General features: G+C 39.4%; 1 protein-coding gene across 6 annotated transcripts in view; it reads left to right on the top strand.

Moving 5' to 3' along the window:
• SPOCK3 (SPARC/osteonectin, cwcv and kazal like domains proteoglycan 3) overlaps nucleotides 1-15666 on the top strand; it is a 585918-nt gene that overhangs the window by 324475 nt on the left and 245777 nt on the right. For 5 of the 6 annotated variants that reach the window (XM_046940442.1, XM_046940440.1, XM_046940439.1 and 2 more), the window contains 2 exons: nucleotides 2314-2414; nucleotides 5780-5922. The gene's annotated coding sequence lies outside the window, so the exon portion shown is untranslated. The remainder of the gene's footprint in view (nucleotides 1-2313; nucleotides 2415-5779; nucleotides 5923-15666) is intronic. The other variant, XM_046940441.1, reaches the window with a different exon arrangement.

Genomic DNA, 15666 nt, shown 5'->3' with positions numbered 1-15666 from the left:
ATGCAGATCGCAGAGCTCTTCCAAACTCCTGCCCTAATTGTCGTGTCCTCATGTATTTCATAAAAACACTCCTTACTACAAAAAATGCAAGTAGTCTGTGGAAAAGAGTAAAGTGCCCTCTTGAGTAGATGGTCAAATTTGTCTCATGGCTGTGGCCTCTGAAAATCTGACTTTCTGAAAGTTAGTATTCATCTTCAGGGACAATTCCTCTCGGAGCGAGAAGATATTTCTGCTGCATCTGTAGGTTTAAGGCTAAGCAGGGTGCCGAATGCTGGTCCCTGGCTTTCTGCATGCTCTTGATAGCAAGCTATTATGCATAAAATGGAAACACTAAGCCCCCCGAGCTGTCTTTCTAAGAAAATTACCTGCTTACTGAAATAAATCTCATTTCCTTTTACATGGAACTTGTTTTCACAGCAGCGCCATACCGGCTTGAGTAAAATGACTGTTCTCACTGATTGATAACAAGACAAAGCTAGTTTAATTTATTATATCTGCTTGTTTATTACCATCATATTCTAAAGATGACATTTATGTATCATCTTTGATTTGAGCAAATAACTTTGACATTCAGCAACAAAAGGTCAATTCCTCAATTTTGCTTTGAAGTTTAGAGTTCTATTATTAGTCAAATACGAACAAACTTCCTCTCACTTTACCTGTGCTCTGTTCAGTACCTCAGGGTAGGAGTAACAACACGAAAGCAAAAAGAACTACATCTGTATCTGATGAAGAGACACTCTTTGTTGTTTTTTTTCTATTTTCTATCATCTGCTCACTCTCCTTTATGACCAAAAAGGAGACAAGGGATATTCTATGTGATTTAATAAAGAGGAAAACTATAAATCCCCATTATGTAAATAAGAAAGCTGGAATGGCTTTTTTTCTCTCTCTCTTTTCAGCTGTTTAGTACTTTATTTCACAGAATATTCTCAGTTTGAATACCTCTTTATATATGCCTACATTCAAGAGTACTTTGTATCCTCAGTAATTAGAAGACTATTGTAATTGCCTATTCATTATATCTAATGCCTTGCAAATGTCATATTTCACTTTACTAAACACAGTAAAAAAAAAATCTAGGAGAGACAGACTGTAGAAAGATGCCGAGTTCATTCACAGTGTTGCCATGTTCAATTCAGAAAGATACCTTATTCAACCCAGTGAGGAGCTGGAAATGCTGTAGGACTGACAATCTCACTCTTGACAATTAATTATGCACACATAATCACTTTGAGAGTCTTGCAATAGCTGAGATGTTACATTCTTGATGGAAAGCTGGGGATTTCTGTAATACCACTTGACACAAGAATAGATCATGAGCAGAGAGATTAAGATAATAGGTGGGAAGCAACAAACTTTCCTTGGACCAGAATGCTTTTAATTTTTTGGAGATAAAATTTTGATCTCTACTTTTGAAAAAAATTTTGATTTAAAGAATCTGGAATACTCTTTTCTAGACCAAAGGAGAACAACTGAAAGACTTGAGGCAGAGAAGTGGCTTGCTGTATGGTTGTATTTTGAGCATATTCCTAGGGATTCTGGGCCATTTTTAAGCTGACTTTCATTTTTTGCTCACTTGCATACAGTTCTAGAAAAAGAGAAGTGGCTCTATAGAGGAATGGATACTGTGCAAAGGAGACTTTTTGTGGAACTTTTCATGTATATTTAATTAATTGACAGCTTATACATGATTTATTTTTGTAGTTGGAGTGTAGGGATAGAAAGCTGTTTTTCACCTTTTGCTCTGATCGAGTTTTTCACTCTCAATATGACTCACCTCTTCTTTATAAAGGGAAAGAGTTCACTGCCTGGAGTGCCTAGTGAGTATGAATGCATTGAAAATGCTGAAGATGGATGCAAGTGTTAATGATTTCTCTTTGTTTCTCTCTGATAGCTCAGGGTTTTTATTGCCTGCCAGCTTTGCTTGCCTGTTTTTGGATATTGCCAGCCTTCACTGAAATGGTGTGGAAAATGTTTCCTTTAGGAGGAGCAAAAAAAAAAATCCAGACTCCATGCTAACATCGATCAATCCTGAATTAAACGTTCATATATTATCTTTCAAAGCCTCCTTGACTTACAAGGTTACAAACAGGGAGAATAATTAAATGAACAGCTTCTCCTTTCATGATTCTGTGAATGGTCCTTTTCCTAATTTATTAGACATTGTCCAAACTACACTTTTAAGATAGAACCAGTAATTTCTTACTTCTCCAGTCACCTGTCTGTCTTTTTCACAAAAAATATTATATATATATATATATTTGTACAATGTTTGTGAAGTAAAGTATATGCCATTTTTCTGTTTTACAGAAGTGAAACTTCTGTTCAATGAAAAGATATATCAAAATTATGGCTGAAGAGTTTAACAAAAGTATGGCTTGCTTTGTTTTGCACTGTATCAAAGGAATCAGGTAAGCCCAAAGCCCATTTCCTACGTCAACAGGTAGAGCTGTGCATGTGCATCCTTGAAGCAGAAGCAATTTGAGTTTCAAGAAAATGTTATGGTATTTTGATAAAACTGAAGCCTCTGGTAGCAAATGGCAGCAGAAGCATTGCCACGCAAGGAATTCAATTCAACTGTTAGATGCTGCTGAGTGGTAGCCAGCTGGCTAATTAGCACAGGTGTGTTGTCTACTCCATTAGCAGATATACAGCTTTCAGTCACAAAGCTGCTGTTGATCACTGAAGTGATGTGAGAAGGTAGAGGGAGTGAAAAGGGAAGCTGTAGGTAAGAAATAGAGGCTTAAAAGACACAGATCTATGGGAAATTGAGCTATTATTAGAGCTTATTCTAATAATTCAGGATCCATTTCTCCAGCTGTGATCCAGGACTTGATGGATCCAGGAGATGCTTGGCTGTGGTTTGGATTCAGAGGCTACCAGATGATGGGATCCTGAGGGTAGGATGCTGATGTCAGAACACTGGTCCCAATGCTTTCTCTCTTCTTTGCCTAGTCTTCTACTTATACAGTTTTCTGACTTGTGGTTTTGATGTTGGATTTTTCAATAATCTCCTGTGTGCTATATGCTAATGACCTGAAAAAGATCTTTGTAATGGAGACTTGCACTGCTCTCTCTGGTTTGTGAGTGCACTGTACTCTCGGATTATGATGAAGTGAGAAAGTATATACATGCTATACCTACAGTTCTGCGTGTAGTGACTAATTTTCTTAGAATTCTGCTCAGCTTCGTACTGTGAAGATTCTCTTTTCGTTACGGAGGGGCAAAGCTTTTTGTATGTTCACTGAAACATAAATAATCTCATACTTGGCTAGGAACAAAAAGATTTAGATTACAGAGATTTCTAGGGGGATTTCATCCCAAGCCATCATCATGTGAAATTTATGAGGTGCTTAAAGTACTATATCTGAAGGTGACCTGGGAAGTGTCTCTATTTGATTCGGAAGCCTCACTTGTCTATTTAATACTTCTAATTTGTGTGTTTATTGACCTCCTGACACACGCACTTTCTTTGACAGCAAAATTGGAAATGAGTGGGTATTAATACATGTGTATTTTTTGGAGGACACCACACTGGCGTGATTAGTTGTGGTGAAGGCAGTGAAAATGAAGCAAAAGAAAAGAAAAAAGAAAAACAAATCCCATCCCCAGCAGAGATAGGTGATATGTGGCCATTTGAGACTACTGGGAGGAGGCTGCATAGTACATACTGAAGAGTAATACATTTGTAATGTGTAGCCATTGTGGCTGGAGGGATAAATATTCAGAACCTGTTACTACCTGATAAAGTCATGCATATGTATGGATATATTTTATGTGATAATTGGAGAATCTAGTTTTAGCATCTGCTTTTACCTGATAAACTAACTTTTTTTTAAATTTTAAATATGAGAAAAGCAATAATTCTTAAGCCACGGGCAACGGGAAGATGTAAAACAAAGCTGTCAAAGAGGAGGCAGGAAAGGAGGACATTTTAGGTGTACTTGCACTGGCATGCAGGAGGCTGAGCAAACAAGAATTACATGTGCTTGCATTTTATATGGCTTGTTAGAAATACTCTTGACTGCTTTCAGACTGTGTTTGTGAACACTTAAACTAAGTTTACTTGTAAATACAATGAAATTATGAACAAATCTGGGTGTATTATATATGTCTGTTTTGGGGACTGATTCTAAATAGGAGTGTTCACCAGGATGGATGATCTTTTTTTTATTATTATTATTATTATTAGCTCACACACAAAGGATTTGACCAATGTATTTTGATAACTGGTCGTTGCAATGGTCAGATAACAGTTAATGAGTAAATAATAAGGAAAGTGAACATAATGGTGAGCACATGGCAAGTACATTTGATGACTGTAGGTTAAGGTCAAACTTCTAAGTTGAACAGGACACTCTTTACCTATTTTTATAAAGGGATTGAAATTGCCAGCAGAAATGGGTATTTCATAAGGTGTGAAGGTACATTAGCCATTTGCTTATCTGTTTTGTCTTTGAAAGAATATATGTATTCTTCTAACAAAATACATTATCTGTTCCTTTAAATCTTCATAATGCAAATACCTGGTAACAGTGATAGTGTGTTTGTCTTGCTGGGTTTTATTCCACAGCAAAAAACGTTGCACAGTGGCAATTCCTCAGTCATGTGGGCCCTTCTGCTGCTCCTGCACCCTGCTCTTTTGTGTGACAGCTCGAGCAGAAAGGCCAAAGCAGGGCTCTGCCATCTCCCCTCACTGACCAGTCCCTCAGAGTCCATCGCCTGCTGAAGTACAGTTCTTGTCCTGAGGTTATTTGGGATTTCCACATGTTGAGGTCATTGTAATTAATTCCCTGATGGTCCTGTCATTCCTTCCCTATCACTCTGCCTAATCTCAGGTCTGCTCCAGCACCCGCTGCACAGAGCCAGGCACTGACCATGTTGTGGCACATTATGTGAGCAGTCACAGTCTAAAAACCACTGCAACTTGGGTAAAAGATGTGATATTTTATTCTTTCTCAGGAATAGTTGGAGTATGGTCCTGACAGAATTAGTACTTAGCTCAAGTCTTTGCCTGATTCGTGTTGATAATAATTTTAAAAAGAGTAATAAAGTGATAAAACTCATGAAAGACAACAGTGACAGGGTGACAGAACAATAATTAAAAGAAGCAAGTTGTTAATGTGAATTTGATGGGATGTTTTACCAAAGCCAAATATGGACTATATATTTAAGGACAAGAAACTCAGCGTGCATCTACAGGCTTAAGAATTCTGTCCAGCAGCGATCTTGAAACTGCTTAGGATTTACGGGGTGACTGTGCCTGTGCTGGTACTTTAGTTTGGATAAAGACTATGTTTTTTGCAACCATTTTCCCATTAATTTGTTTTGTGGAGCAGTCCTGGAGCACATGCAGTGCATTCTTTTTCAGTGGAGCTGGTCTTGTTTCCAAGGAGTGCAAAAAGGAACTGATGTGCTCCTTTGGATACATAAACACAGTCTGCAGGATAAGAGATCATTCTGAAAATAAGAATGATTTTATTTGCAGTTATGTGTCCAAGGTACCACATACGGTTCAAGTATCCACATTTTCAAAAGGTTACAGACAATGTAAACATAAATGACAAAGCTAATTCTAAAAGATATCTTAGGGCAAGGTATAGAGCCTTTTTTTTTTTTTTTTTTTTAGGGATGTGGTTAAGGTTTGATTATTGTGAATAAGAATCTTTAAGAGAACTATTATGTGAACCCCATGGCTGGAAGATATTTTTACATATAAAAGCTGGTAATATGCATTACTTGTTTGTTTTTTTTGTTTGTTTGTTTGTTTTTTTAGTGGTGAGAATTATTGCTCTTTGGAATAAACTTTCTTGGGAAGAAGTGAATTTTCCATATCTTGATGTTCTCAGTTGAAGACAGAATGCCTTCCTGGAGAATGGACTCCAGCTGACCACAAATTCTATGTCCCACTGCAGAGAGGTATGTGATATGCAGTAGGTCGAACTAAACAATATCAGACTAATAGTGCTTTCTGACCCTGGAATCTATGAATCTGGGTTATCAAATCTATATATGCCAATCTCTTATACACCTGGAACCTCATTTTGAGCCACTTCACAACTCTGAGTTACCTGACACCTATGGTATCTAGTTCTTAGTATGCTCTTATTTCTGGAAACAGTGTCATTCTATCCCTCGTGCTCTCAAGCACTTCTTCTAGTCATTACATTCAAAAATATAAGGTATTCTCTAAACAAAAGAGCACAATGCTCTTTTGATGGGTGCTGCTGTAACATAACCTTATTCATCAAACATACTGCTTGCAACTTTTTCCAAAGAGCCTGGCAAAGGCATGAGCTGTGGAGAAAAAGATGTGGTTGCAAGGAGAGATGATGATTCCCACAGCTGAATTTGTCATTCTGTTTTGTCTCTGACTGTTTTCAGAACCATGTAAAATTTTAATCTTCTCTGCTGAAATCTGCCATAGGAGTTTTATTTTATTTCTTTTGAGGGAATGATAGTAGGAACAGTAGCTGGTATTTCTAATAATGATAATAAGTAAGTTTTAGTGACATGGGGCTGCAAACTTATAGCTGTCTGGTAATCTACAGAGGAAAACAGTGAATACAAACAAACCCAAACAGTCCAGATTCTCAAAACAATAGATAAGAAATAATTTTACTCAGAGTCCATTAAATGCATAACTGAAAAAACTCAGTTCACATGTGACTCAGAAAGAGATATGATATGTGAATACATGCTGTTGGTGAATGTTCAGATAGAAGAAGAAAAAAAACCACTGAATTTGAAATGCAAGAGTTATGATTATTTTGAAGACTGTTAACAATAAATTAACTCATTGGGGCTAAAAGGATATATGCTTAAAGGGCATTTTAGAAAGTTCGTGGATAGAGGCCCCCCACATGGGGGCAACCTCAGTGCTGAAGTGACAGCATTTTGGGTTGAGTCCTGATTTCACTGATTTTTTTATCATGATAAAATAGTCTTAATCTATACGATGTCATCAGATGCACTGTGATTTTATTTTAGTCCAAATGATCTACAGGGCTGCTGTCCAGACTTGCAGAGAGAGGATTAGGAAAGCCAAGGCAAAGATGGAATTGAACTTGGCGTTAAAAACACCAAGAAGGGATTCTATAGGTACATTGGCCAGAAGAGGCAGGTCAAAAAGAACATACCTCCTTTGGTAAATGAGAAAGAAGAACTGGCTATGACAGATATGGAGAATGCTGAGGTACTAAGTTAGTTTTTTTGCCTCAGTCTTCACTGGCAGCCAGGATTCTTGTATATGTCTCACATCCCTGAAGCTCTCAACCCTGAGCCTCTAGACCAGAATTGGGGAGTAAATCCCCCCTGCTGTAAAGGCAAAGCAAGTCTGAGACCACATCCTGAGACTGAATGTATACAATCTATGGGTCTGGATGACATGCATCATCCCAGGGTCCTAAAGGAGCTGGCTTATGTGGTTGCTTAGCTGCTCTCCATTGTATTTGAAAAGGCATAGCTGGGACAAAAGAAAAAAAGAACAGGTAACATCACTCCCATTTACAAGAAAGGAAGGAAGGAGGATCCAGAGAACAACAGGCTGGTAAGCCTCACCTCTGTGCTTGGGAAGATCATGAAACAGATCCTCCTAGAAAACATGCTAAGGCACATGAGTGATGAGCGGGTGATCTGAGATGGCCAGCTTGGCTTTACCAGAGGAAGGTCATGCCTGACCAATCTGGTGGCCTTCTATGATGGAGTGATGACATTGGTGGACAAAGGGAAGGCAACTGATGTCATCTAATCTACCTGGACTTGTGCAAGACCTTTGACATGGTTCCCCACCACATCTTTATCTCTGAACTGGAGAGGTACAGATTTGAGGGGTGGACTAGTCAGTGGATAAGGAATTGTCTGGAAGTCTGTAGACAGAGGGATGGTGACTGACTCTATGTCCATGTGGAGGCTGGTGACGAGCAGTGTCTCCCAGGGATCTGTCTTGGGGTCAGTGCTCTTCAACATCTTCATCATGACATTGATGATGGTCTCGAGTGCATCCTCAGCAAGTTTGCTGATGATACCAAGCTAAGCGGTGCGGCTCACACGTTAGAAGGAAGGGATGCCATCCAGGGGGACCTCAACAAACTCAAAAGGTGGGCCTGTGTGTACATAATGAGGTTCAACATAGCAAAGTGCAAGGTTTTGTACTTGGGTTGGAGTAATCCCAGATACCTGTACAGGCTGGGAGAAGAACTCCTTCAGAATAGTCCTGTGGAGAAGGACCTGGGGGTCCCGGTAGATGAAAAACTGAACGTGAGGCATCAGTGTGCTCTTGCAGTTCAGAAGGTTACTGGTATCCTGGGCTCTGTCAGAAGCGGGAAGGAGATTGTCCCTCTCTACTCTGCCCTTGTGAGGCCCCATCTGGTCTATTATCAGATCTGGAGGTTGGTGACCCTGCCTGTGGCAGGGAGATTGGAACTTGATTATCCTTGGGGTCCCTTCCAACCCAAGACGTTCTATGATTCTATTAAGTTAGACTTGTAAGCGTAGACTTCATAGTGAACAATCTCATTTGCCTTATCTTTGCCTATGGAAAGGTCTCTCTGCTCCTCACCTTCACTTGTATTGAGAATCACCCATGTTTACCTCTTGACTAACTTCCTAGACATTTAACTAAAAGTAGTCTAATTTAATCTGCTTGCGCAGCATACTGAGGCTTGTGTTATGCTAGATTTGTATCTATCTTATTCTGTCTCCATTATTTATCAAGTATCATATCCAAAATTACCTTATGCTAACTAAATACAATACTTACTACTGTGTAAAGCAGTTATGAGTAAATTAGAACTTCACACCTTTCCTGAAAACTACAAACATTCTCGTAATGGATGTTAAACCCAACAGTAAAAAAACATTTCGGGGACATTAGCTTCAAGTCAATATCATTCACAGAGGATTTGGACTTGCTTTCCTCCACAGATTTATGTAAATTAAGATACAATATCTATTTCAAGAAAGTTACATAGAATAAAATGGCATTTTCTTGCATGTGTTGATGGAAAGCTGAAAATTAAAATTCAGTGCTGAAGTGCTTTCTTAACATCTGTACTGCTCAGTGACATAGTTTGTTGTTTGTGTCCTGCAAATTAATAGCATCAAGGCCAGTTGCCTGGAGACAACATAAGTATTTCTGTGTTTAGAAATGAAAGCAGCTCTGGGAATTATATGAAAAATATGTTTGTTTGAGTAGGGATGTAGGGAATTAAATGCACTTAATTTAAGGGCGCTTTAATAGGCAAACCCACTTTATGTGTTTGTGTCTGTTACAGAAGCCATCTCATAAAGCTGAACCTGCTCATTCTTATTTTCTCAACTAAATACATTTTTAGCATAAAACCTATACAATGAGTGGGAGTAAATTTGGCCAGGAGACTGAGGCTTATGTGATATGTACATATATGTATTTTAATTCCAGTTGGCTCTCTCCAGATTTACTCACTAAGCAAATATGCTTCTCTCCTGACTCAGTCACTGTAACTCAGAGAAATGTCGGGTTGGGTTGGCTAAATAGAGCTGCTCTTCACCCTTCCCAGCTCCATGCCAATTCTCTCTCAGGTACTCTCTTTCCTCACCTCTCAAGTGGGTTAAAAGGTAAAATACTGTACAAAACAGTGCTGTGAGTGGAACAGTGATAGGAGTCTCTCCAAGCATTCTCCTGTATCAAGCTGTACGCTTGAACCTGTTCTGCACAGCGATACAGCCTATTTCAGCTGAAGGATGCTCCTCCTCACCTACCCTGTGGCCAGCTGGAAGAAGTTCCTCAGGAGCCATCAGTCAAGGATGTGTGATCTTCTGAGGATCAGCAACAGCAGCCCTTCTTGCAGACAGGTGCTTCTCACACTATGCCTTGTCAAAATATCATGGCTGAGGGATGTGGAAAGCAGCCCATGCAGCTTTTGGAAAATTTCATTGCAGTGCGTTGTTGTTTGTTGGGGAGGAAAAAAGAAAGAGATTGATGCTGAAACTATGAAGATACATCTTAGCATAACAAGTTTCAATCTTTATGCTTATATAAATACCTAATAAACACTGCTAACAAGTGAGGTGCTAAGGTGCCTAAAACTTTCCTGCTATTCTATTCTTGGTTATTAGAATTTACCACTGAAAAATACAGCCCTCGTCTCCCAGTGCAGATCAAAAAAAACCCTCTCTAATCCTTGGGGCAGAAACTGAGCAGAGAAATTCAAAGCCATGGACTTCTTTTTTACTCTGAGCTGCAGCTTCAGGAGCAGCAAGCTCAGCAAAGTGTCCCTCTGCCCGGAAAGGGTACTGAATGTTAAGCACTGGCTTAATTGCTATATTGTTTCTGAAGACTGATCTTTTGAAAGGTGTGGATGGAATGTGACCTTCTAAAATGGCTCAGTGTTTGGAGAGAAGCATCACATCAGTGCCTGTGTGTGCCAGATGTGGGTTTTACCAGCTGCAGGTAATTGAGTTATCTACCTACAGGAATGGAAGGACAGCAAATAAACCAAAACTTTCTGAAAGAGAAATGGGGGGGGGGGGGGAACCCAAGAAAACCCTAGTTTTCAAATACATGTCATGTCCTATCCATTGGCATTATACATAATTTGATAAAGTGTTTGAGTGTGCACTGGGCTTTGTGAGCATTTATTTCTTTAACTGTAGTTTTCTTTACACTTTTGTCTGGATGATTCCTTTTCATAAGATCCTGAAGAGGCTGAATGAATTTTCTTTACTCACCTTAGCTCGCATGCAGCTCAAAACTGAAAGCAGATGTGGGGTCTGGACCTAAAGGTAAAAAAAAAAAAAAAACAAAAACAAAAGCCATGGTGGGAACATTTTAATTGTTCGATGGTTAATTTGATAATCTGTATTTGATGAGGCTGGATACAGACGTCTCTGCAGGAATGGTCTTATGGTCATGACAGATGTAGCAGGACCAACCAGCATAACTGGAAAAAGAATTACCAAAAAGCTCTCAGGCACCTGTGCCTTCCTTCCAGTAAGAAAGGGAAGCAAGAGGCTTCAGTGCTATCCGCAGTCTGAAAAGATACAGATCATCTGGTATGTATCAACTGGTCTGACTGAGAGGAAAGGTCTGGTATCCACAGAATTGATGGAATGCTACCATGGAGAGACATATTAAGGTGATGATCTTTCCATTGCAAGGGAGGCAATTTCATTTACAGGCTGTGAAACATCAAGATGTTAATGACGAGAGAGATTATGATTTGCCATAAAACCCACACCTGTGTCAGATCCCTGATATTTGAAATTCAAGAGAGTTATAAATCGCATTGCGAGCAGTTACCTTTTGAAGTTGTGCTGTATGTCTCCCTTAAGGATTAGGACAGAGAGATCAGAGGTAAAATCTGTGTTCCCTTCTGGAAGTCAGGTGTGTGTGGAGCTGAACTGACGCAGCTCTGATTCCAGCTGGGTTGCCTTATACATGATTCCATGGAAGACTGAATGCAACAGTGCTCACATGATGGCAGGCCTGTAGAGGCAACACTGAAGAAATGACATTCTTTCATCCCTGGTCTGCCTCCAGGTTTTCACACAGTGGCCTCCTCCTTGGTTTCTTATATCAGAAATCCAGTTTTCTCTCTTCCTCCATAGTTTTCAGATGGGAAGACATAATAGAAAAAGCAGTATTTCACCAGACAGTCCAACCTTGCTGTTTTTAAATGTCAAAACTATCTCTACATGTGTTATTGTGAGACAGAAGGCACCATTTGTCTGGGAGAAGTTTTGGATTCCAGATACTATAGGACCTACCTGTGGTGAATATTCTCAATGCTTTATCTGGCTAATTAACTGAAAATGTAATATGATGACTTGCCATTTTGTGCATCCCACCTGGAAAGGCTGTCTTTTCCATGCACTGTGTAGGAAACCTAGATGTTGGCATACTTTCATTCTGTAATCTTTCTCTGATGCAACTTTGCATTTATCAAATTGTTGTAATGCTTCCTAATCTCATGGGGGGTTGTATGGTTGGATACCTCAAATCACTGCAAGAGTCAGTAAGGCAAAGGTCTGTTTGATGTGCCACTGGGAATAACAGAACAACCTCCAGTTGCTGGCAGAAGTGGATTGCAGAGGAGGAAGGCAACCTTTTCTTGACAATACAAAATATGAAAAAGCTGATTTGGAAAAGAAAAAAAAAAATAGGCTTTCAACTGTAGAAGGAGTTGTAAGGTAAGGTGATGAGTCACCTGTAAACCAGTGGTGGGTGAAGCTCTCACACACACATTTAAACTTGACAGCCTGCCTAGTGCCATTAGATTCCTGCTATGTGAGTATGTTCGTGGACTGCACACCTCCCATTTTAGTTAAAACAAGAGTTGTGCCAAGAGTGAATCAGCTCTGCACTGAGCATTAAATCTGGCCAAAGCTGGAGCTGAGGCTAACAGGCCCTTTGGCCACCATAGGCAAGACTGACAGAGCCCCAAGTCTCTGCTCCTCAGGACAGGGTTCTTTTTGGTGGCACAATAAAGTCAGCATCTTTCATTCCTACTCATCTTAAGTTTAATGTACTTACCACCAGTCTCATGAGCCCTTCTCTTTGCTGCCAGTTTTTATGTGTAACTTCTGAGCTGTCTAACTACACTGCCATAAAAATACGATTTAAAAGTTATGGTGGCAAATGAGGAATATAGAAAATCACCAAATTCTCACAAACCTTGCAGTTAGTAATAAGAATGATACTGTGTTAGATTCTTGTATTTGGAATCCAAAACAAAACTAGAAAAACAATATTTTTTTAAAAAGAGTTCTTTATGTCAGAACTTCTGAAAATGAAAATTGGCTGATCCGTTTTGCATATATGGCAGAATATAATCCATTCTGTACCGCCCACTGCGTGCTACTGTATATAATCCATTTTATGGTTGGAGTAAGGTATTGTTATCCTATTTTTTAATTTGTCAGGAGGTGATTTTTAAACGTTATTTATTTATTTGTTAAATGCTGAAGACTGCTGTGAGAAATGCTATCTCAAAGGAACCATCCTGGTATAAAACGTTTCATCTGCTTTTTTTCCAGATTAACAGCACTCTTCGAGCTATTTGGTATAATAACAAAGCCTGAGCCTTTTTCTATCTTCTTTTTATGTACTGTTTTTATTTCAGTGTTTGCATGGACTGCAGAAAAAATCCACACCTAGGAGCCACCTTGCCATGCTCACGGCACAGAGAGTAAACACTGGAAATTTTTCACTAAGCATAAAATTTACTGTCCTTACCATGAATCTTATGAATCTTAAATAAGCCAACTGACATCACCAAGGCAGTGTATAATGACCATAAAAGGAAAAAAAAAAAAAAGAGAAAAATGAGACATCTCCTTGGGGTTCTGTAGAGTCTATAGGACAATAATAATAATACAGAATACGGACAATCACATGCGCAGTGTTATTTCCAAATGAAGATGCCTAATCCTATCACGTATGTGTTCAGAGGGAGATGCATGTTTTCATCTATTAATTTTTCATTCACTGAGATTATGACCCTGTATCGCATTGCAGCTGCTCTCACCCCCTGACATCCTGATCTAGGAAATGCTGCAATTCCAGCATTAATTTCCAGGAAGCTCCCTACAGTTTCAGCTTCTCCTGTAGCTTCTCCTTTTCCTCTTAGCTTCCTCCCCTTATCAAAGCTGCTGAAACGCATGTGACTGAGGGGTCTGTGAGCCTGAGCTCCCCTTGAGCTGCTGGGTTGGTGAGGCTGGGTGTGTTGGTTAGGGCAGGGTAGGCTGTCATGCTTCACGGGTTGGAGTGCTGTTCAGAAGTCAGTGATTAAGTTAAATGATCGGTGTCATTCAGTTTGGTTCGTTTTATTTGTTTAGTTAATTTCAGCAACTTTTTTTTTTTTCAAACTCAGCTTCTGATTAGCTCCATTATTCATTAGCTTCATGATTAGCAGAGAGTTTCTTTCACCTGAACCCAAAAATTAACTACGTTCACAACTGCCAAAGGAAAGCTTATCAGATTTTTTGTTTTGTTTTTGTTGTTGATGTTCTCAGAGCAAAGATTCAGATTGAAGGTTCTGGTGTTAAGTTGTAGTTTGTCAACAATAGCATAGTCCTAACTTTGGCATGTGTACCTTATTTCTGAGTAACTTTAGGGCAGGGATTCATTAGATGAGCATCTCTCTCAGTCAGGCTGTGTTAACAAGGTACTAAAATCATTCGTATACTTTCTGCAGTCAAGATTTCTCCTGGCCCTTGTTTCTCCATTTTTTAAAGAGGCCTGGTTTCCTCTTCTGCAGCCTCCTCTGCAGCCTTTCCGTGCAATTCAGTGTTCTTTTTATTTTCTTTTCTCCATTTTCTCTTCTCTGTATTAGCAATTTTATAGCTAGGTGAACGTAATTGGTATTATAATGTAATGTTGGTGTAGGACTGCCAGGCATCGCATTTATGGCAATTTCTCTCTGAAAAATCACTAGCAATTTCTCTGAAAATCCTGCTTGCCACCAGAATAAGCATGATGGAACTACCTAAAATGTATACTCATTCGTCTACTGATGCTGGTCTCTAGGCACTTTTTTTCTTTTAAATCCATGCCTCTCAATTCTGCATTTCATAACTCATCGCTATTTAAGTGTAAGAAATTGGGTGAAATTTAATTGCATGAAATTTCAAAGATGCAAATTCGTCAGGGAAGGGGAGACCATATTAAATCTATTAAGTCTGCAAAAGCATTGGACACCGATTTTAAAAAGGCTCCAGAGGCAATAGCATTCAGTGCATGATGAAGTTCCTCACAATCAATTTTGTACGGTCTCCTCATAAGCTGAAAAAAGCATCTATATATCTGTATTTGCGAGCGGGGCAGAGAAAGGCACTCAGTGTGGCAATGGCATTAAGCCTCTAATTCCTATACTCTCTCAAGAAACACATGAAACATTATGTTTATCTGCAGCTTTAATTTAAAAGCAGAAATAAGTTTAAACTGCTCAAAAAATGTGCCGGTGTGCTGTCTGCTCACTGATAGCTTGTAAGTAACTGTAGAAGCCTCTCATTTGGGGTAAGCTGATTTGTCTGCATCCTAAATGTTAATAGGGCAAAGCATCTATTTTCCAGTACTGTGGCTGTTTTGTCTGACAGTGATGGCATTGGTTTCAGTGAGACCTTCACTGGACAAGATGCTGGCTGCAGGGCACAGCAGCCTGGCAGGGCTTCTCCGGGATGGGGCACAAGCTGACCTCACACCAGTCCTGGCCACCAGCTGAATTCAGCAGGGGGTGTGGGAAGGGAAGGTGCTGCCACTCCCCGAGATAGAACAAATAATGTGATAAATCAGTCTGGGAAAGAACCTCTTTGGCCTGTGACTACACAATGGCTTTAAAGTTTGATGTGTATTATGTAATGAGATAATTAATGAAAGCAGAAAGCTCTGTGCAGACAGAAATTGCTCTCACACATGCAGTGCATGCTCATTTAATAACCTGTAGTAATGTGTCTAAGATTTTTTTAAGAGGATAATTTAAAAATTACAGACCCAGCGATACTCTTCTCCTCCTTTAAAGGGTCTGCACTTACCTGACTTGTCATATGGATTTCAGTAAAAGCTTTCAGTAAGTAGGTCCTGCTGGAATATGTTGTGTTTGCATGAGCTCATCCCCTTTGTACATAAAATCCATCAAAGCAGTAAGAACACAGCCAAGTTTAAGCTTGTGTTTTGCTGTAAGA

Source organism: Gallus gallus, chromosome 4 (genome assembly GCF_016699485.2).
Source record: "Gallus gallus isolate bGalGal1 chromosome 4, bGalGal1.mat.broiler.GRCg7b, whole genome shotgun sequence".
NCBI classification, from domain to species: Eukaryota; Metazoa; Chordata; class Aves; order Galliformes; family Phasianidae; genus Gallus; species Gallus gallus.
Note: the sequence above shows the minus strand (reverse complement) of the source record. Positions and strands in the feature narration are given on the sequence as shown.